Source organism: Ascaphus truei, chromosome 14 (assembly GCF_040206685.1).
Source record: "Ascaphus truei isolate aAscTru1 chromosome 14, aAscTru1.hap1, whole genome shotgun sequence".
In the NCBI taxonomy this organism is placed as follows: Eukaryota; Metazoa; Chordata; class Amphibia; order Anura; family Ascaphidae; genus Ascaphus; species Ascaphus truei.
This window is the reverse complement of record NC_134496.1, coordinates 8431340-8452690: the sequence shown is the minus strand read 5'-3', so window position 1 is coordinate 8452690 and position 21351 is coordinate 8431340. Positions and strand designations below refer to the sequence as shown.

The 21351-nt window shown below is 45.9% G+C and overlaps 1 protein-coding gene across 4 annotated transcripts in view; it reads left to right on the top strand.

Moving 5' to 3' along the window:
* Positions 1–410: 410 nt before the first annotated feature.
* Positions 411–21351, top strand: part of ACSL3 (acyl-CoA synthetase long chain family member 3) — a 98521-nt gene continuing 77580 nt past the window's right edge. Inside the window, exon 1 of one of the 4 annotated variants that reach the window (XM_075569669.1) lies at positions 411–600. The gene's annotated coding sequence lies outside the window, so the exon portion shown is untranslated. The other 3 variants (XM_075569672.1, XM_075569670.1, XM_075569671.1) reach the window with 3 other exon arrangements.

Genomic DNA, 21351 nt, shown 5'->3' with positions numbered 1-21351 from the left:
ATCCGTCTCCAGCGGGGGATTGTGACGAACCCGCACGGATTGAAACCGCCCAAATCTTTTGTGCGGATTTTACAGCACAAAATTAGTTCTGGGGGTTATATCAACATTACCCATCTTTATTAAGCCCCGCGCGCCCCCCCGTGCCCACGCGCCCCCGCGCCCCGCGCGCATGAACACCCCCTCTGTGAGAATAGCCACTTCACATTCAGATCTGCAGTGCACATTCCTCTGTCTGACCTCTAATAACCCCGCTCCGCCCCCCGCCGTGATGTCAGAGCTCCCAGCCCTCCACGCGCCACCTCCTGCTGCCCAATCAGCGCCGAGAGCCGCTCAAACCCTCCTCAATGACAGAAGGTTGTTGGAGGCGCGCGGCCGAGCAGGGTGGTGCGTCACACCTCTGAGGCTGGGGACGCTGATTGGCTAAGGGGTTAAGTCTCGCGCACGAACGTGTGCTCCCTCGCGCACGGCGGAGTCCACCGGCTGCAGCGCGCGGACAGTGTCTGTGTGTGCACGTGACCTCGCGTCGGTGTCCTCGTGCGTCTCTCCATCATCACTGGGACACCCCCTGTTCTTCCTCCCGGCATCGCTGACCCCAGCGCGGTGAGTTGGCTTCTCCCCCCGTCAGGTGACGTCCTCTGTGAGTAAAGTACGCGGGGATGCGGTGTGATGGTGCGTGTTTAATATCGGGGGCGGCTCTTCCCGTGTAGTATCGGCGCTATGCGCAGGTTATATTGTCCCTGTACAGGGGCGGCGGGGGGCGGGGGGTCGCTCACTTATTTACATGGGCCTGTGACTTCTGTGTCTCACCACCTCATATATAACTGTGTATTGCATTATTATTAGCTGCATTATAGCTATTTATTATTATTAGCTGCATTATAGCTATTTATTATTATTGGCTGCATTATAGCTATTTATTATTATTATTACTACTGTTATTATCTGCATTATAGCTATTTATTATTAGCTGCATTGTAGCTATTTATTATTAGCTGCATTATAGTTATTATTCTTGGCTGCATTGTAGTTTTGATTACCTGCATTAGTTTATTATTACTATAACCTGCATGGGAGGCTGCTGTTCCTCTGACACATTGTGGGATTGTTTATTGTTAGACGCTCATATATAGTGATTTGCTGGTTTTACCCTCTTGTTATAGTGTGTGTGTACCCCTCATTTATAATGGCCCTCTCATCCTCCTATATAATACTTGTAGTGTGAGTATCCTATCTATCCCATACGTAATATATAAGATCCTTCGTCAACCTTTCTGCTGCCAGGGGGCAAAGCACCTTTATTGTTCAAGTTATTTCATGAAATTAAAATCTCTAGGCCCTATCAGCAACATAGATACTGATTGTACAGTACTGATGATTGTAAAAACTAAGCTATTCTTTGTGTGTGTGTGTGTGTGTGTGTGTGTGTAGAATTGTCATGGAGATTCAATACAAAGCCAACACGTAATCTCGTTTATTTTCCCAGGGATCTGTGCTGCTTGCTTGATATTTATTGTGTTGGAGAGTTGTTTTGGTGTGTCATCTTTGGAAACTTATTTATTTAAATCGAGAAAAAAAAATGTATTTAAACTCTATTCTAGATCTGACGGAGAGACTTGTAATTAATTGTAAGGTGTTGAATGCACATTACCTGAGTTACGTGATGATAAACCATACTTCTAATGCATCTGCAATTGGACAGCACCAATGAAGCTTCTAGGTAGGACTATACAAACATGTCAAAGCTGTGATGGAGAAAGCGTCGTCAGAAAAAATGAATTACTTTTACTAATATCCAATACAGATTCAACTGAATACTATTCATTCAGTGCTCTTGACGTAAGATTTAGCATTAAAGCTGCCGTCCACACTGGCCACCATTTTTCTTTGCGTTGTATTTATTGTGGATTTCTTCTTGCTCCCTTTCCAAGGCTGTTTTTATATTTAAAATCTGATACTTTGTTCAGGTGATTATAAGTGTTTCAAATATTAATTGCCCATGAGGTTGCAAAGGCGCGCTCTCTCTGTAGACCAATGTAGTCTAAGGCTAAGGCCATACAGCCTTCGCCCGCGCTGGGTAAGGCTGTGACGTCACCCGCGTGAAGCGGGTGCGTTTAGTGTCCATGTTGGATGCGCCGTGGGGGGCATGCCTAGGGGTGTCACAGCTGGTTTGCCCTCATTGGGAGAACCGCTCACTTGACCTGCCTGTCATGTCAAGAAATCAGTTTCAACTGATTTCTTGTGCAACGGGAACCCTGTCCTGCTTGCGTCCGTGCGATACATGCCACTAGGCAATGTGATCGCGCCCCACGCAGATGTAGCCGCGTGGTCTGCTGCAGTATGGACCTTCCCTAAGGCTGTGCTTATACTAGGTGCGATGGTGTGCACGCGCCAAGCACAAAGTGCAGGATCCCTTGTAGCTGCTCCTGGGTGTGCACACAACGGAGCACGCTTGCGCGACCACGTTCTGAAAAGACAAATTTGTCTTAAAGCGGCAGCCGTGTCACGTGAGTGGTTCAGCCAATCACAGCGAACCTGCTCTGTGATGTAATATCAACGCCCCCCCATTTCCTGAAACGCTGAGCACTTCGCTTGTGCTACAGTAGCCCGGCAGGGTAAGGAGCTTGCACTTTCGCAAGCAGGTGTATGAGCTCGGCCTAAGGCTACGATTATACCAGATGCCGCTGAGCGGTAGCGCGATCCTGTGACGTCCTCCTCGCGCTGTCTCGAGTGGCGGAGACGTGGCCATGAGCGGTTCGCCCTCATCGCCTGGGTAAAACACATTTTCATGTCTCTTCACCAGTCTGCCGCTTTGCAGCTCGGGGCTGCACGCCCGTCGCGATAGGTATGTTTGGTTTCATTGGATTCATGCTCTTTGTTTTTCAGTCACGCAGCATCACGCCATGCGACGCCGCCGGGCGATTTTAGGTATAATCACGGCTTTAAGGTTACCATGGTACCATCAGAAGCTAGAGATTAAGCCAATCATGTTTATAAGAACAGTACAGGCACCGAGGGGGAGATACTAACTAAAGGAGTTAAACCTATGTAGGATTCTAGAGCTAAGGGGAAATTGCTGCTTTTAAGCAAGGGTTTTTAAACTGGAGGGCGCAATAATTTTTTTGGGGGGGCACGGCGGTTACAGACCTCTTGCACTCTTCCCCCAAAGCATTTAAATGAAATGCCGAGAAGTGTGCAAGGCCTCTTACTCACCTTTTGCCCGACGGCTTCCGGCGTCGCCATCGCAACATTGCGTCACGTGACCCCGTGGCGTCATTTGATGCAAGATACCAGGTGGGGGGGGGGGGGAACATACGGGGGCGCAGGGCCAAAGGTTTGCGCACCCCTGCTTTAAAGCATACGAGTAGATTACCATGTAACACTGGGCAGGGAATGTATTGGAAGGCATTAGTTATGGTAACATCTGCTCGTTGTATATAGTTGGAACAAAGGATCTGCACCTTTCTCTTGAGTAGCACATTAGGAATGAGTACAATGCTGTGCATTTTGGTTTTAGTAAATCACTTGCTACGGGCCAATTGTTTTGCATTTGCCATGTGTCAACATCCATGATCAGTTATGTAATGTCTATCTAGCTTTATTGTCAGGGAGGTAAAAGTATTATGATGATATCTGGGACAAGGTGTGGTCCAAAATCCAAGCCCTTTAAAAAAAATATTCAGCAATGTTCCTATTTATTTTGTCCTTAAATTGTATAATTGTACCCATTACGCAGTAAAACCATTGTGCTGATTTTTTTGGTTACAATTTCCTGTCGGGTTTATATTTTTGTTTTAAGCTTATACTTTTTCAGCCACAACTTGTGTCAGTTGTTGTACAACCATCTGCTGAAAAAGATGAATTCTTATCGCCGGCATAGTACTTTTTTGATTTTTCCAAATTCATATTGACTGGTGGATTCAGTTTTCTGCAGTCAGAACATCCGACAGCTTTTCAGGGGATCGGGTCTTTGAAGCAGCAATTCAAACGTGTGTTTTTTATTATTATTTTTAAAAAAAAATTTATTTTCAAATACGGGATTGAAGCAGGGGTTCTCCGGAGCTGAGATCCATTAATTTCAGCTCCCGGGAACCACTGCTTCTGGAGATGCGTATCTCTGTAGGGGCTGCCGGTATCTCGGCAGTTTTCAGCTTCCTCGTCACATGGGCCAATAGGAAGCTGTACCTGATGACGTCACGGCTTCCTATTGGCCCGCAGGTCCCCAGAGCTTTGAAAAGCAACAATATGGTGAACCCTGAAGTGGCAAGTACCTCCAGAAGCATGGGGTCCCTGTAGCTGAAATTATTGGGGTCCGCTCTGGAGACCGCTGCTTCTTCAATCCTATATTTAAAAAAAAAAAAAATTATGAAGATGGCCTCTTTAACACTGACAGAGAAGTGGCTTCTACACAAAAATAAACCAGTCCCGATTAGAAATTACCCAGATACCTTTTGTTACTGTATCAAGCTGCTTTTTGTTTCAATCTGAGTCTTCCTGTTTTGTGTGTGTGTGTGTGTGTGTGTGTGTGTGTGTGTGTGTGTGTGTGTGTGTGTGTGTGTGTGTCACTAGCAACATGATTATATGGTATTCATTAGTCTGAAGATGTATTATTTTCTCCATTTCACACTTTCACGTATTTACAGTGCTGCCTATGCTGCTTTTGTGGCTTATGAGCAGGAATGACGTATCTGTTTGCCTTGTGGTTAATGGTGCTAATGCTTGAGGAGAAGCAAACGATTATTGCAGTTCTATCTATCTAATCATTAGTAACCTGTATTTATATCGTGCTTTTTATTTCCAGTGTACTTTATTTGTCAGGCGCGTCAGTGGCCTGTGGTAGAATCCTGCCAGCAAGTCCTGAAGGACAATATTCTACTTCCCAATGAGAAGGTGCGAGCGCCTCAAGTAGGAATTCAACTCTCTGCCTTATTCATTTGAAATCAGAATCTTCAATATTGCAGCACATACTCCCCTGATGGACGCCCTGTAGCGTTACCTACTTTATTACAGCTCAACGCTTTTATTGCGCGACCCATTACAACGTGAATCCGCTTTTACCACGATGTGAGTGTGGCTCCCAATTATCACTTACCATAACAGAATGAATCACTTGCCCAAACCAATCGTAGCACGGCCCTTTCAATTAATTATATGACGGCCACAAAAAGTAATAACAATACCCAAAGGCAAGGAGGCTGGGAGAGACATGACCCGTACCCTGCCTCTGTCACTCCGTGGCTTCCCTCTGTTGTATAACTCCCCTGTCCTGCTCTTGTTGATGCTCGTGGGATCCCTCCTGTGCCCGGGCAAATACGATGTTGCGTTGAATCTCAGCAGCACAGTGAGGCTCACTCCTCCCTTTGCTCTCTCCAGCGGCCTGTGCTGGACAGGCTGAGGCGTCACGCCGTCTCCTAGCAACCGTCCAATCGGGCAGCCTCTGGTGGGCGCATGCAAAGGTACACGCGTTCTCCCGATCATTTCAGCTGAGCTTCAGGAGATTGCCCTGAGCTGATTTTCCTTTCTCCGGCTGACGGCAGAAGCAGGGAGAGGAGAGAGCTGCTGCCAGCTGCTGCCGATGGTGTCAGTCCTGTGTGGGGGTGCTGCTGCGCCACCAGGCCTGGGACAGCCGGAAGAGTTATCCCAGCTCTCCCCCCTCCTACAGCGGCCGCGGAACCTCTGAGGGGTGCAATTCTTGCTAAATAAAATTTAGTAACGCTATCTGCTTATAACTCGATGTGCCTCCTTGGACCCCAAGCACTGCGCTATAACGGGGTTGAGCTGTACTTCTCTAAAAGTGAGGGCAGTGCTGTTGATACTCAGTGGCCGTATCAACAGTTCCCTGGTATGAGAGCAGCAGTAAATAAACCTTAAAGCATGAAGGCGCTGAGCCTGTGGGGCGTTAGTGCTACCTATAGCGGAGTGAAGAAAAAAAGCGGCACAACTTAATCAAATATAAAGTAAATATATTTGTGAAATCACCCGCTGCTGGTGCTCATGTATTGGCCCCTATAGTTACATTGTTACATAGCACCTTCCCCTTTCTTCATAGAGACTTCGTCATGTTGTAACTGGGTGATTTTAAATAATACTTTATATATTTTTTTTTATAATGTTGTGCTGCTGTTCTTTACTGCTGCTGATACTACAGATCTACAGGCAGCAGCAACACTGGGCATTGTTATGTAATAAGACAAGCTCACAAATGGGGGGGTGGGGGGGTTCATCCCATTTAAAGGCCAAAAGTGCTTTACTTTCTTGAGTTTTAAGGCACATTGTGTTCCTGCTTCCTCCAGCACGTGATGGGGTCAGTCTCGTTCTACAACAGGGTTGGCTAACTCCAGTCATCAAGGGCCACCAACAGGTCAGGTTTTATCGATATACCTGCTAATGCACAGGTGGCTCAATTAGTGGTTCAGTCAACGACTTGTGCTGAAGCAGGTATATCCTTAAAGCTGCAGTTCAGTCAATATCCTGCATGCGTGTTTTTTTTAATAAATCAGTTCTGTAGTAAGAAAAAATACTTTTAGCATTTTCTGTTTTTAAAAAAACGTCTTTGAAAGACTAATTTTCTTGTATTCTATTTTAACAAGCATTTGCTAAGGCACTGCCCCTTCATGTCCTATCACAAGCCTTGGCACACCCCTTTGTCAGCCCTGCCCTCCCTCTAGCACATGTCAGTGCAGGAGTGCTCATGAATATTCATGAGCTTCCACTGACTGACAGAAGCAAATAAAAACATATCCCATATCTAAAGATGTCACCAAATTTCGCCTATCAATACATGGAGAACGAATTGACCTGCAGCTATACAGTTCTTTAGGTAATTAGAGATTGCCCACATGAAACTATTGAAGTAAAAAAATAAATAAAAAGACTGAACTGCAGCTTTAACCTGACCTGTTGGTGGCCCTTGAGGACTGGAGTTGGCCACTCCTGCTCTACAATGTCTCTCACATCCAAACTTTCACACAATCCCCTCCCCCGTGACCACCGGGGACTCTGCCTGAGGCTAAGGCCCCGGTCACGACGCTGTAATGCGCGCCCGCGCTTTTGGCTGCGCGTTCAGCCGATTCCCCAGTCTGCAGCTCACTGCAGGAGGAGAGACCGGGGGGCGTGGCGGGGGAGTGACGGGGGCGCGGCCATGACGTCACCCGGCAGGTTCGCCCTCATTGGCTGAACCGCCGGGGCGTGTGCCTAATCGCTCGACGCGAGTCCTGCACTCAATTCTATTGAGAGCAGGAGTAGCTCTCGCGCGAGCGCTGCGGCCCCCCCTCGCAGCGGGACCGGCGCCATTGCGTGGAGGGCTCTCGTGCGCGCAGCGGACGCTGTAGTAGGCAGCGGGGGCAAGGCCTAAAGTGCTTGATTACGCTTCCTATTCTAGTCTCGCACTCGAGCCCAGCAGCGAGGTGGAAGCCTGTGTGCTTCATCAGTCATATGAGGCCCAGTCTTTCGCTTTTACTTTCACCGGGTGCCCCTTTGATTCAGTATTGCTGAAGCTCTCTGCAGCTGCAATATCTGGTTATTGTTAGAAAGCCAGTCGGTTATGTTAAGCCGGATGCCTCACTGGCCCTGGCTGCATTGTCTCTTATTAGCGGTTTAGGCTTTTTCAATAGGTTGCGTGTGGCAAGCACAGCGCTTCTCTGTCCCCCTCACCCGAGAGAATGGATGCTTCTGTTACATTGTGTGAAGTCTGAAGAGGAATTGGTTCCCTTCTCCCAGTCATTACTTTTATGCCTGGTGCTTTTGTTTCTGTGTTACTGTTTTACACTAGCACGGTCTGCACACGAGCAGGATGTAATAATGTGATTAGAATCTAAGGCCGTGATTATACCCAAAAACGCCGGTGGCGTCGTGTGGCATAAATCCAATTTAAGTAAACATGCCTTGAGCGATGTGCGCGCTGCCTGGAGCTGCAGGGCGGCAGACTGGTGAGCAGACAGAGCAATTTGTTATTGGCAGACGATGGTCACGTGAGCGCTTCAGTGAATCGCTCATGGCCACGCCTCCTTGTCTCCTCTCCTTGTTCAGATGCCGCTCGGCAGCAGCGTGAGGGGGACATCACCGGATCACGCTGTCGCTCAGCGGCATCTGGTATAAGCATAGTCTAAGATATATTGAAGGCGTATTTCCCCTCCCTCCTGCTACACGTGTTATTTTATAAAGGTCCTCCAGGGCCCCAAACCACACTATATTCATCTCTGTAGAGCCCCTGTTTCCTGGGAGACTTACTGGTGAAGTTACTCGATTTTAAACCTCTCTCCAGGGGAAACAAGATGGCTGCTAAATCTCAAGCCAATCGTAAGCCGCAACAAAATCCATTGTGGATTCCTATTGGACAGCCATTTAAATCCCCTTTATTAAGCAGGAGGTAATACCAGTAACATCACCAGTAAGTATCCGGGGCGGGCGAGACCCGCAGCTGAATAAAGCGTGTCTCAACCCTCACTCCAGTTCTAATCCTCTAAAAAGAAATACAATTTAAAAAAAGGCCGGCTGGTCGCGGTGAATTGTTCCCTTTTTTTTTAAAGTACTTTTTTGTTTACTTCTAAGGTTTGAAGTAATGTCTAAGACTTTCAGACAGGGGCACTGGAATAAATACAGCCCATTGATGGGAGTGTGAAAACTTAAATGGCACATAGGGGTTACTTTTTGGAACTGTAATGTAAAAATCTGACAGTTTCCTTGGGAAGTGCTTTTCATTGATGTGCGTCTTGGCCGGGTAGCAAAAACGTTGTAGGACAGATGGCTGGACACTTACGAAGTATACATGTAGATACATTTACAAGTCCCATTGCCTGTATTACTGTACTATGTAGAGTTCTACATACACGGCTATTTTTTATAACAGGTTAAATGATTTCGCTTGCAAATCATTTGCAAGCTGCTCGAAACGCAAAAGGATTAGACAGATTTAGGTTAGTTTGTCTCGAATTTGAGCCTGCATCTGTACTGAAAGCAAATTAAAGTGAGGCTATACTGGTACAGTTGGTACTGGCTATCCAACGTTTCACTTTACAACAGATGGCATATCCGACGCTTTACAATGCAACCCTTTGGGCCATTTTCCAAGGCCTGAATGCGTTATCAGACGCTCACTGCCACTGATTAACATGGGACTCGCTTTACAACGGTTTCACTATCCAACGCTACTTCTGTTGGATAACCGAGGACTGCCCGTACTCTTCTGTTTTCTTTGTATTGTTTTATTTCAGTACTTTTCCTTCCCAACCTCATTTTCAAAGGAGAAGATGGCTCTTTACATTCTCCCTGATTATACTTTGATCCCGCTGAGTTAGACGAGTGTCGTATAATACAAACTTCCTAAAATACTCCCTGAAATGTTGTACCGTGTATTAAGACGTTTAATTTAGGGCAGCGTTTCACATGTGGGTCTAAATGTGACTGCTCACCATCCAAATAATTTTTTTTCCTTTAAGACGGAGGGAGCACTGAATTTTCCACCATCCATATTGCTTGCAATTATTATTATTATTATTTTTTTTTAACGCTTAACTGATTCGGGTAGTTGTCTCTCTCTCTAAGCCGTTCTGCGAGATGATGACATTGCGGCTTTATATTGGACGTGGTAATGAGCCCTAACCCTGCGCAATTGTGTGCGCACACTTATTTATTGCCTGGTGGTCAAACTTCTTTGGCAGCTTTAATATCTTACAATATGTTTGTTTGTTCTGCCATATAGAGACAGCTTTTTGGAGGGCTGGAAGTCTATAGGGATATTCAGCATGATTATGCAGCATCGTACTTCTAAAGCTACGCTTATAGTGATGGCGGCGACGTCACGGCAAAACACATGCATTGCCGTGTGCGCTTATAGTAAACGCGACGGCTTGATAGCTGTAAGTAATCTCTATGTAATTTTACAGCGATCGTCGCCGGCACTATAAGCGCAGCCTTAAAGCGCTAATCCCACTTTATTTTATTTATAAAATGTTTTACCAGGAATTGTTTCCTGATCAAGGATGGTCGTTTGGAGGGCCGAAAACGCAAATGATTAAAACAACGTATCGTTCATGAGTGGGAGCTGCTACTTCAATGCGTTATCGATCATGCAATCAGACAGTGGCGTTCTCCACTTTAGGTGCGCGTTTCAGCAGGGCGACTTTTTTTTCACACACACTTTGAAGCCCTGTAAAAAAATAAATAAAATAAAAATACCTCTTGTGGTACATTTTCATGTCTACGACCCTGTCTCCCCATTATCATGTAGCAAACAGTGCTTCCACTGCAGCCAGGGATTCTGGGTAATGACATCCAAATGAGCACGTGTCAATTTGAACCATTTTACTGGGATTAGGATTTTAATAGCTAATCCTTTGTAAGAATTTGAATGTCCCATCGGATGAATGTTTATGTAATGAGGTTTCGGTGTGTAATCTTTCGCAGAGATGGCATTTTGAGCACCAGTTTCACCTGGCGAGGTATAATCAAACTTGCAGAGCAGCCAGAAAGCACCATGTCCGCAGTATGATACTGACTAACTTCTGATTGTATAACTTGCTGTTGGCAACCTTGGTATAATAACCTTGGTATAATAACCTTGGTATAATAACCTTGATATAATAACCTTGGTATAATAACCTTGGTATAATAGAACGTCTGCATGGGATTAATCTAATAAACGCACCACTGTTTTTTAATTTGCGTTTCCTCCCCTAATTTGTTTCCTTTTTTCTCTTTTCCATAATCGTTTCTATCAACCAGGCAGTCTCTGGCGTTTAAAGAGGCAATCCAAGCAGTTAAAAAAAAAAAAAAAACATATGCAGTCTTTGACCTTTTTTTGAAAACTACTTGCCTAAACTGCCGATTCGTTCACCTGTGATCAATCAGCAAAATTCTGTTCCCCAGGGTTCACTAAATAGCTGTCTTTCAGTGTCTATCAATCCTTCAGTCAGTGTAACTCAGCAGCTACTATGTATTCTTGCAAAGGTAAAATTAGCGACTGTTACAGTTTGTAGCTCAAACTACTGGAAATATTGGCAACAAATTATCAAAAACAGGAAAGTGTTACATAGATTTTACACTGAGGGGGAAGTGTGCTGCGGAAGATGCTTAGTATATAAAAACTCAAAAATAGCATTAAGATTTGAATTTTAAAATAGGTTTGAAGTATTATCCAATATTACTGAGCTGATTTATTTAATAAAAAAACATGTAGGATATTGCTTGGATTGCTCCTTTATATAATATGTATATAGTGTATCCATAATGCTTCCTTCCAACTGATATTTTCTGAAACTACATATACTTTTTTCTTAGATTGTTATACGGATGTGGATTTTCCAAATTAATTTATGCTTGATATCCAAAGTATTTATTTTTTAAAAAGTTTTTAAGATGGTATTTTGGCTTCTCACCTCGGCAAAGCGGTTATTTAGCCTGCTGGATTATACATGTTATCCTTCCACTAGCTCAGGTTACCCACCACTGATGTCTCATTCTGTAACAGGACCCAGCACCTTTTGTGTGTCCCTTCCAGGCTAATCAACATGTATTTCTTCCTCTCTGGCATAAGCAATGAAGTCTGTATAGTGCATTATTTATTGCGTTTCTCCTCTTGGGCCAACCAAAGCCTTATCCAGTGCACAAGGACAGTCTAAAGCAATTATCTGAAGCTGACCTGATGATGAAATATAGACAGATGTAGCTGTCATTACTGTTTTTGGCACCGTGTCTGCGATCATTGCAGCCCGGCAAAATTAACGCTGTGGGAGGGGAGGGGGGGGGGGGGATTGAAAGGAATAGACCCCCACCCCCACCCCTGCAGCACCATCGCTGCAGGGACCTCCCTCAGCGTTGCATTCTTCTGGAGTTTTGGTTGCCGCACCAAAGGTTGTAAGGATGGCTACATCTGTACCCAACCATTAGTGAAGAAGCTTCTATGTGGGTTCTAATGGGGCATTAGTATAGTGCAGGGACGGCCAACTCCAGTCCTCGAGGGCCACCAACAGGTCGGGTTTTTACTGCATCAGCACAGGTGGCTCAGTCTCTATCTGACACTAACCCACGGTGTTTATGGACCATAGGTGGCTCAATAAACGACTGAGCCACTGATGGCACCACCTGTGCTGAAGCAAGAATATCCTTAAAACCAGACCTGTTGATGGCCCTTGAGGACTGGAGTTGGTCACTCCTGATATAGTAGAACAGAGCATGATGTGAACCTAGATTTTTGGTTTTATAGAATGATCGCTCTTGGTAAAATTGCTGTTATCTATGTAATGAGCCATGCAGTTGTCTTTTATTTGTTTTTCTTCAGACAATGTGTAGAGGACTGCACGAGTTAGACCAGATTGGTGAGTTGAGGTCCAAATATATAACACAGGATAGTGGACACCACAAAATGCACAATATATTTTTGGGGTGAAAAATCTTCTGCAGTTATTAATTCGGATTTATACTGAGCTGTTTCGAAGTGGCGGCTGTTTACGTTAACCTCCTATACCCCAAGAAAACAAGATTCTGTGATCAATATTTCTTCTAAAGGGTTATTGTTGGTGTGTAGTTGTTGAGGATGTGTGGGGAGCTTTGAGGACTGACATTGTGAATCACAAAATTAGTTCACAATTGGTTTTTGAGCGATTAGCAGATTCCTCTATACAAGTTAGTCCATTGTAAATATTAGGTAGAAGGTAGAGGCATTTTATTAGAATTTTTTAATTTTATTTCTAAGATTATAATTAGTTGGATTACATTTCATTCTTTTAAAGTATCATCTTCATATTTTTTCCCGAAAGCCTAAAATCCTCTCTCCCACCCCCCTTCCCCATCTTTACTCCCAGAGGAGCTAAAAATGGGTTAAATATGGCTGCCAATTAGCTTCTCTTGGCTCCCTTAGTGAGCCCTGAACGAGTAGCAGTATTGCACATTCATAATATTTATTAATAGGCCCTCTTAAGCACTGGGCAAACTTGATGAAGACCATTTGAGGTATTCGGCTCACACTTAGATTCAAATGCGTTTGTGTTACAGAGTTCAATGTTGGAACTCTTGCATTCCAATATTACTATGGCTGGGCTATGCATAATATGACATAAAAGGGCAGTACAATCTGACAGTGTAGTGGGTCAGTTTTAGTTTACTACAAGACACTTAAACGTGTGTGTGTGTGTCTCTATCTCATCATCAATCTTCAGCACGTGTCAATCCATTGATGGAGGAAGTCCTCCCCAAGGTTCTAACCAGTACTGCAGTTGCAAGCCTCTCCTTCACATCGCTCCAGCAATTTTCTAATTTCATCCTCCCTTTCTTTTGATCGTCATCTTGGTCTTTTCATTTTCCTTGGAATCCAATAGAGTATCACCTTTGTCCAACGAGAGTAATTTCTCCTTGCCAGTGTATCCTGCCTGTGCTCGCGTATGGATGCAAAATTTAGCCCATAAATGCGAACGTGCTTCATACAACTCCGACAAATATGGAGGAGACGTATGCTGGGTATTACCCGAAGAGACAGGAAAGCGAATGAAAGAGTTCGAAACCAAACAAGTCTGCCACCACAAGGGCGAAGAGATTAAAAGAAAAGGCAGTAGGCCAGATATATTGCAATTACCATCGTTGGATAGGCATGGTATTTGACTGTATTCTAAGGATTATCAAAAGACCAAGGTGACAACCAAAAGTTAAATGGGAGAATTAAATCAGAAATGTTGTTAGAGAAATGTGGAGAAGTGGCTGCAACCCCAAAACCTGGAAGATCATTGGTGTGTGTGTGTGTGTGTGTGTGTGTGTGTGTGTGTCGTGCGCACTGTGTTTTTTTTTTTTGTTTTGTTTTTTTTTTAGATATATATTTTTTTCTTATAAGTTTAAGTATACATACCTTGATGTGGTTGCAGGCTTGAAATGTTTTTTTTGACCAAAAGATTGACCCATACTTACCTATACCCACTGTACTAGCTCTTACGGTGTTGAAGAAAACAAGTGTATCAAATAGGATACCGTGGCTCCCCTAGAATATAAGAAGTGTGGCCATCAGGTATGTACCACCAGTAGCTACATCAATATGGTGAACAAAAAAGAAATTTTCTTATCACATACTGCAGAGACCTATTAAATAAAATAGTTTATCAATTTTAGGACCACTTTTACACGCACCTTTCCCAAACAACTTCAACACCACTAAATTAAAAGCACCCTCACAAATCCTCTATTCACCTTCTTTCTCTCTCCTCCTCCTTGATGCTGGGGATATCTCTCCTAATCCTGGACCCAGCCATATACACCACTGCTCTCACTCACGCCTCCCTGCCACCTCTTTCTCTGCTAATGGTATTAACCCATCAAATTTAATACTGACCAACCTTAAAATTTACATCGCAAAAGAAGCATTCCAATAGCCTGGATACATGGCTACTGTCCCTTACCCACAGTCACATCAGGTGACCTAATAACATCTCTTGGGTTTAAATATCGCCTCTCTGCTGACGACACACAAATTTACTTTTCAACCCCTGACCTTACACCTGCTGTACAAACCAAAGTTTCTGAATGTCTCTGCGATTATCATCCTGGATGGTTCTCCGCCGCCTTAAACTTAAGATGGCAAAAACAGAGCTCCTCATACTTCCTCCCAAACCTGGCTCTACTACCGCCTTCCACATTACTGTTGGAAGTACCATCATTCACCCAGTAGCCCAAGCACGCTGCCTAGGGGTCACACTCGACTCCTCTCTCACATTCTCCTCTCACATTCTAAACGTTTCTAAAACCTGTTGCTTTTTCCTCCGCAATATCTCTGTCCTTCCTCTGTTGCTCGACTGCTAAAACTCTGACTCGGGCCCTCATTCTTTCCCGTCTTGATTACTGTAACCTCCTGCTGTCCCGCCTTCCTGCCTCTCACCTGTCTCCCCCCACAACCTATCCTAAACGCTGTTGCCAGAATTGCTCTGCTCTTTCCTAAATCTGTCTCTCCTCCTGAAATCCCGCTCCTGACTTCCGATCAAATCCTGCATCTCACTCTATTCTCCTCACTTTTAAAGCTTTACACTCTTCTGCCCCTCCTTACATCTCGGCCCTAATTTCTCGCTATGCACCATCCCGACTCTTGCGTTCTGCTCAAGGATGTCTTCTTTCTACACCCTTTATATCTAAAGCCCTCTCCTGCCTTAAACTTTTCTCACTGACTGCCCCACACCTCTGGAATGCCCTTCCCCTCAATACCCGACTAGTACCCTCTCTATCCACCTGTAAGACCCACCTTAAGACACACTTGCTTAAAGAAGCATATGAATACCACTGTGGATAATTCTGGACACATGATCCATAAAGTTTGGCCCCTTGCAGATGCGCTTACCAGAATTCAATCCTATTGTCTCTGTACGTTCTCCCTACCCACCAATTAGATTGTAAGCTCCTCGGAGCAGGGACTCTTCCTTAATGTTACTTCTATGTCTGAAGCACTTATTCCCATGACCTGTTATTTATATTATGTTATTTGTGTGATTACCATGTGTATTACTACTGTGAAGCGCTATGTGTATTAATGGAACTATATAAATAAAGACATACAATACCAACCGTTGTTGCCAAGCATTGCCATCTACTGCACTTATTCCCTCACCTGCTGTCTCTGTAAGTCTCCCAGCATACCACTTAGATTGTAAGCTCTCCGGGGCAAGGATTTCCTTTCCTATTGTCTCACTTAGCTGTATTTTTGTATTATAATGTACTGTATTGTCTTTGAGAAGTGCTGAGGACACTTTTGGGGCAATAGAAATAAAGATATATATAAATACTTAAGTAGTCTACGTTCTGTAATGCCTGTATAAACTCCAGTACGTGGGGAGGACAGTGAGAGCATTTAAACAAGATAGCCTTTTTGAGCAAAGGAGAAATATCGAGCTGTTTCCTTCAACTGTGTTTCCAAACATTTTTCCGAGACACACAAACCCCCCACCCCCTGGGGTTTTTGAGTCAAAGGACGGGACTGTGCATCTTGTGGTCCGAGGAGGGGGGGGGGGGGAGGGTGGTGTTATGGGAATAGGTTTATTAAATTGTCAGAGACATTATAGATACAGTCACCAAACTATGACCCCTTATGGGCAAAATATAGACATTTACTTTCTGCCTGTTTATAAATTGCTGTTTTTTAGAGTTTTCTCTTTAGGCTTTTTTTTAATACGCATTGCATATACATTTTTATATATTTTTATCGATATTCTTCATTTCAAATAAAGGTTTGCAGATATTTACATATTTTTATAGATCCATACATTATAATCTATTTTTTCAGACACCATGGTTTAAAGCTGCACAACGGTAGCACTGCACAATGTTATATTTTTTCATTAGAGGATTGAGCTGTGTTAATTACAGCTTTGAGGAACCCCTGCTTCCAGAGGATACTTACTTACCTGTTAGGTCCAATATACTTGATCAGACCTGGGGTAGGCAACTTTACACACACCACACACACCACACACACCACACACACCACACACACCACACACACCACACACACCACACACACCACACACACCACACACACCACACACACCACACACACCACACACCACACCCTCACACCACACACCACACCCTCACACCACACACCACACCCTCACACCACACCCACACCCACACACCACACCCACACACCACACCCACACACCACACCCCCCCCCACAACACCCCCCCCCCCCCACACCCCACACACCACACCCACACACACCACACCCACACACACCACACCCACACACACCACACCCACACACACCACACACCCCACACACACCACACCCACACACACCACACCCACACACACCACACCCACTCACACCACACCCACACACACCACACCCACACACACCACACCCACACACACCACACCCACACACACCACACCCACACACACCCACACACACCACACACCACACACACCCCCCCTACACCTCCCCCCCCACACCTCCCCCCCCCACACACACAACAAACACACACAACACACACCCACCCACCCCCCCCCCCACACACCTGACACACACCACACACACCCCACACACACCCCCACACCCCACACACACCCACACCCACCCACCCCCCACCCCCCCCCCCCCCCCCCCCACACACCCCACACCCACACACCACACACCACACCCACACCCACACACCACACCCACACACCAAACCCACACACCACACACCCACACACACCACACACCCACACACACCACACACCCACACACACCACACACACCCCACACACCACACCCCCACACACACCCACACACACACCACACACCACACACACACCACACCCCACACACCCCACACACCCCACACACCCCACACACCCCACACACCCACCCCACACACACACCCCACACACACACCCCACACACCCACCCCACACACCCACACCCCACACACACCCCACACACACACACACCACACACACACACCACACACACACACCCCACACACACACCCCACACACACCCCACACACACACCCCACACACACACCCCACACACACACCCCACACACACCCCACACACACACCCCACACACACCCCACACACACCCCACACACACCCCACACACACCCCACACACACCCCACACACACCCCACACACACCCCACACACACCACACACACCCCACACACACCCCACACACACACACCACACACCACACACACACACACCACACACACCCCCCACACACACCCCACACACACCCCACACACACACCCCACACACACCCCACACACACCACACACACCACACACACACCCCACACACACCACACACACACACCACACACACCACACACACCCCACACACACACACCACACACACACACCCCACACACACACACCACACACCCCACACACACCCCACACACACCCCACACACACACCCCACACACACCCCACACACACCCCACACACACACCCCACACACACACCCCACACACACCCCACACACACCCCACACACACACCCCACACACACACCACACACACACCCCACACACACCCCACACACACACACCCCACACACACCCCACACACACACACCCCACACACACCCCACACACACCCCACACACACCCCACACACACCCCACACACACCACACACACCCCACACACACCCCACACACACCCCACACACACCCCACACACACACACACAGCCCACACACACTGTGACGATAGCCTGTCACAGGTATTAAAGGTTACACAAATCAATGGGTTGAACTGAACGAGTCTTAGATATAATAAAGTATATTTATTCCTTTGGATAAGTGAACACACGAATAATACAGTAACAAACAAGAAGTACACTTACTTTGGGGTTGGGGAATGAGAAGTATGAAGCATAGCAATTCTCTCGCAATCAGGTAGCATTCAGATGATAAAGGATACAGGGTGGACATCAGTTTATAAACCTTTTGTGCCCCATCCTTAACATTGAGTACAGTGGATTGGTTTTCAATTAATTCTAGCCACTCATTAACGTGGGAACACATTTTGACACATGCCCCCCTGCTAGTTGGTACATGCGTAGTAGAGCTCTGGGGTCTCATTTCTGTAGCCCCACATTTGCATCTGGAATGCCAGCCAGTCTACCCATTTGGAGTCCTGGCAGGAAAACCTTTGTTGTGAGGTGTGAAAATGGAACACTTGAAGACTGCTCTGGTTTGAGTAATCTCCACCCTCAAACAAACGGTGGAGGTGACAAAATCCTTTGAACCATACTTAAGTCCTAGACATTGGGTCCCCTTTCTCGCCATATGCTACCCTGGTATGCAAAGGAATTTCCTCTTGGTTTTACCCACACCTTGGAACACAGTATGAAAGATAAAACATAAACATATTAAAATATCCGGTTCCTTTGGGTAAAGCAGGTCCAAACTTCCCAGTTCTCAATGCCGGAAGTGGGTCACCCTATGGTCCAATTTGCGATCTGCTACCACCTGGGAAACCGGAGATACACAAATACACTTTAAACCGTTTCTTATTTTATTGTAAAAATCTCCGCTAAAAAAAATCTCGGTTTTTCACTAAATCCCCATTGAAAACCACGGGCTTCGGCGCCATAGACTTTCAATGGCAAACCGCCGCCGTTGGCGGCTATGGGAATCCCCGCCATAGACTTTCAATGGGGCGATGCCGCTGTTGAAGTCAATGGAGTTTTTCCACCGTAGCCGGTCAATGGGTTTTGGCCGCCATTGGAGTCTATGGGAAAAGCCCCGAACTTTGAAGGGGGTCCATACTCCGTCGGGTTGGTCCAAGCGGGTCAAGGATGGTTCTGCAGCGATGCCGGAGCAGTGGCTACAGATACCCCAAACCCTGATTCCCTGGGCCCTCCGGAACCGGTGCTATGGATAACCAATTTTCAGCTTTTCACACTTAGTCGTTTTCTCGAGCTGTTTCTGCCGCCGCCATTGGAACCTATGGCGCGGCCCGCTCTTCTCGGTTCGACCCTTATCGGGGGTCCAGGATACGGGGACCCGGTTGTGGTCGAGTGGGGGGAGGTCTAGGAACTAGGGACAGAAATAATTTTATTTCTAGGTGCCCTAGAACTGTTTATTCCCACGCCACTTGTCGTTGAACTTGACCTGTTAGTGATCAAAGCTCTCCTATTGAAAATGTATCCGCTTTGCGGTTAAGCGTTTTGGACGGCAGCCAACTCGTTCCTGGAAAGGTCTTTCGAGGATTCTCCATTGAAGTCAATGAGCCCATTGACTTTCAATGGGAAACCGCCGCTCTTTCTCTCGGACGCCATCTGCTGGTCTTCTCAGGAAACAGGGCCAAAACAGCAAGATTCGCCATTGAAACACATGGAGTCCCAATGGCGGCCTATGGACCCTGCAAAATGGTGCCTGAAAAGGCGGGAAAATTTACACAAAGAGCTATAATCATTAAAGGACTATTAACCCTTGTGCTCCCGGATGGATGCTAGTGTGTGTGTGATGCAGACACTGCCTAAACCAGATGTTACAACGGAACAGGGGAATACACATTTACATGTCATTACAGGAGTTAAATCACAGTTCTGGGTCTTAGCCCAGATTACACCTTGTCTCCCTGGTGAGGTCAGGGGATGGCCAAATGGGGTGTAACCCCTTTAATCCCGGGCCACCCCCTTTCTCCCTCTACACACACACCACACACCACCACCACACACACACCACCACACACCACCACCACACACACACACACACACACACACCACCACACACCACGACCGGGGAGCTTTTCCACGGCCCTGCTATATGCTTCTGGTCTCGGATATGATGGTTACGAGCCCGGAGTGCAAGAAAACAGGAACACAAGGGATACTGGTTTCTTACAACTGATTTAATATGTGGACGGAGCGGTCTTTTATACGTAAAGCCGTTGTGCGTTCATTACATCTGTTACAAACTGAGTTCTAATATATAGATTAAACATCTAAATTTACATGTAACCTTTAAAAATGCCTTTTCTGTAAAACATTTTACTGCTGAGCAACAGCTATTTAATGGGGTCAAATAAGGCTTGGTGGTCTCACTTCTCGTGTAGATGACATATTAAGACAACTGGTCTAAAACTTGAAGCTGAAATATGTCACTATTTAAATCCCTGAGCAGAATAAAGCTGACACACATCGCTTTAACCTTTTCAGTCCCTGAAGGGAACAGAGCTGACAGATACAATCTTTAACGTTACATTACCAATCAATAGGGGCTGCCGGTATCTCTGCAGCCAGGGAGCTTGTTGGCCTAACGAAATGGCAGCTTTAAATTTCTTGCGTCGCGTCATCTGTTGCGGCTTTGTATTGGCCCACGTGAACTGGACATTTAAACTCCACAGATACCGACAACGCTCCTGAGGTAAGTATCTCTAGGATTAGGGGCCCCCGGAGCTGACATTAACGCAGGTCATTTCTGTAGACTCCCTGCTTCAATCCTGCAATAAAAAAATAAAAATCATACATGTTTTGCTGCTTAAATATCTTTTTATTATATAATGTATGATTCTGTATGCCCTGTTATTAGATGCCATATATTAAGCCATCACCTATTTCTCTTGCACTTGGTTACATATTTAATATCTTAGTGTTTTTGTTTTTATATCCAGTACATTGGCAATCCATAGGTTGTGAGCTATCTTTACATAGGGGACGTGGAATACCCCTGACACCTGTGTTCCATCGGGAACACTCAAAGTAGTGCAGGACCACACGCTCAGCTTCCAGGCCGCCGTCCAGTCTGCGTGATTGTGGCATCCCTTGGTGGGTTATTTAGAACAGTGGTGCTCATCTCCAGTCCTCATGACCCCTCCCCCCCAAAAAAACATGTATCCCCAATTCAGCACAAGTGTCTCAGTCCCAGCTTCAGCACAGGTGACTCAATC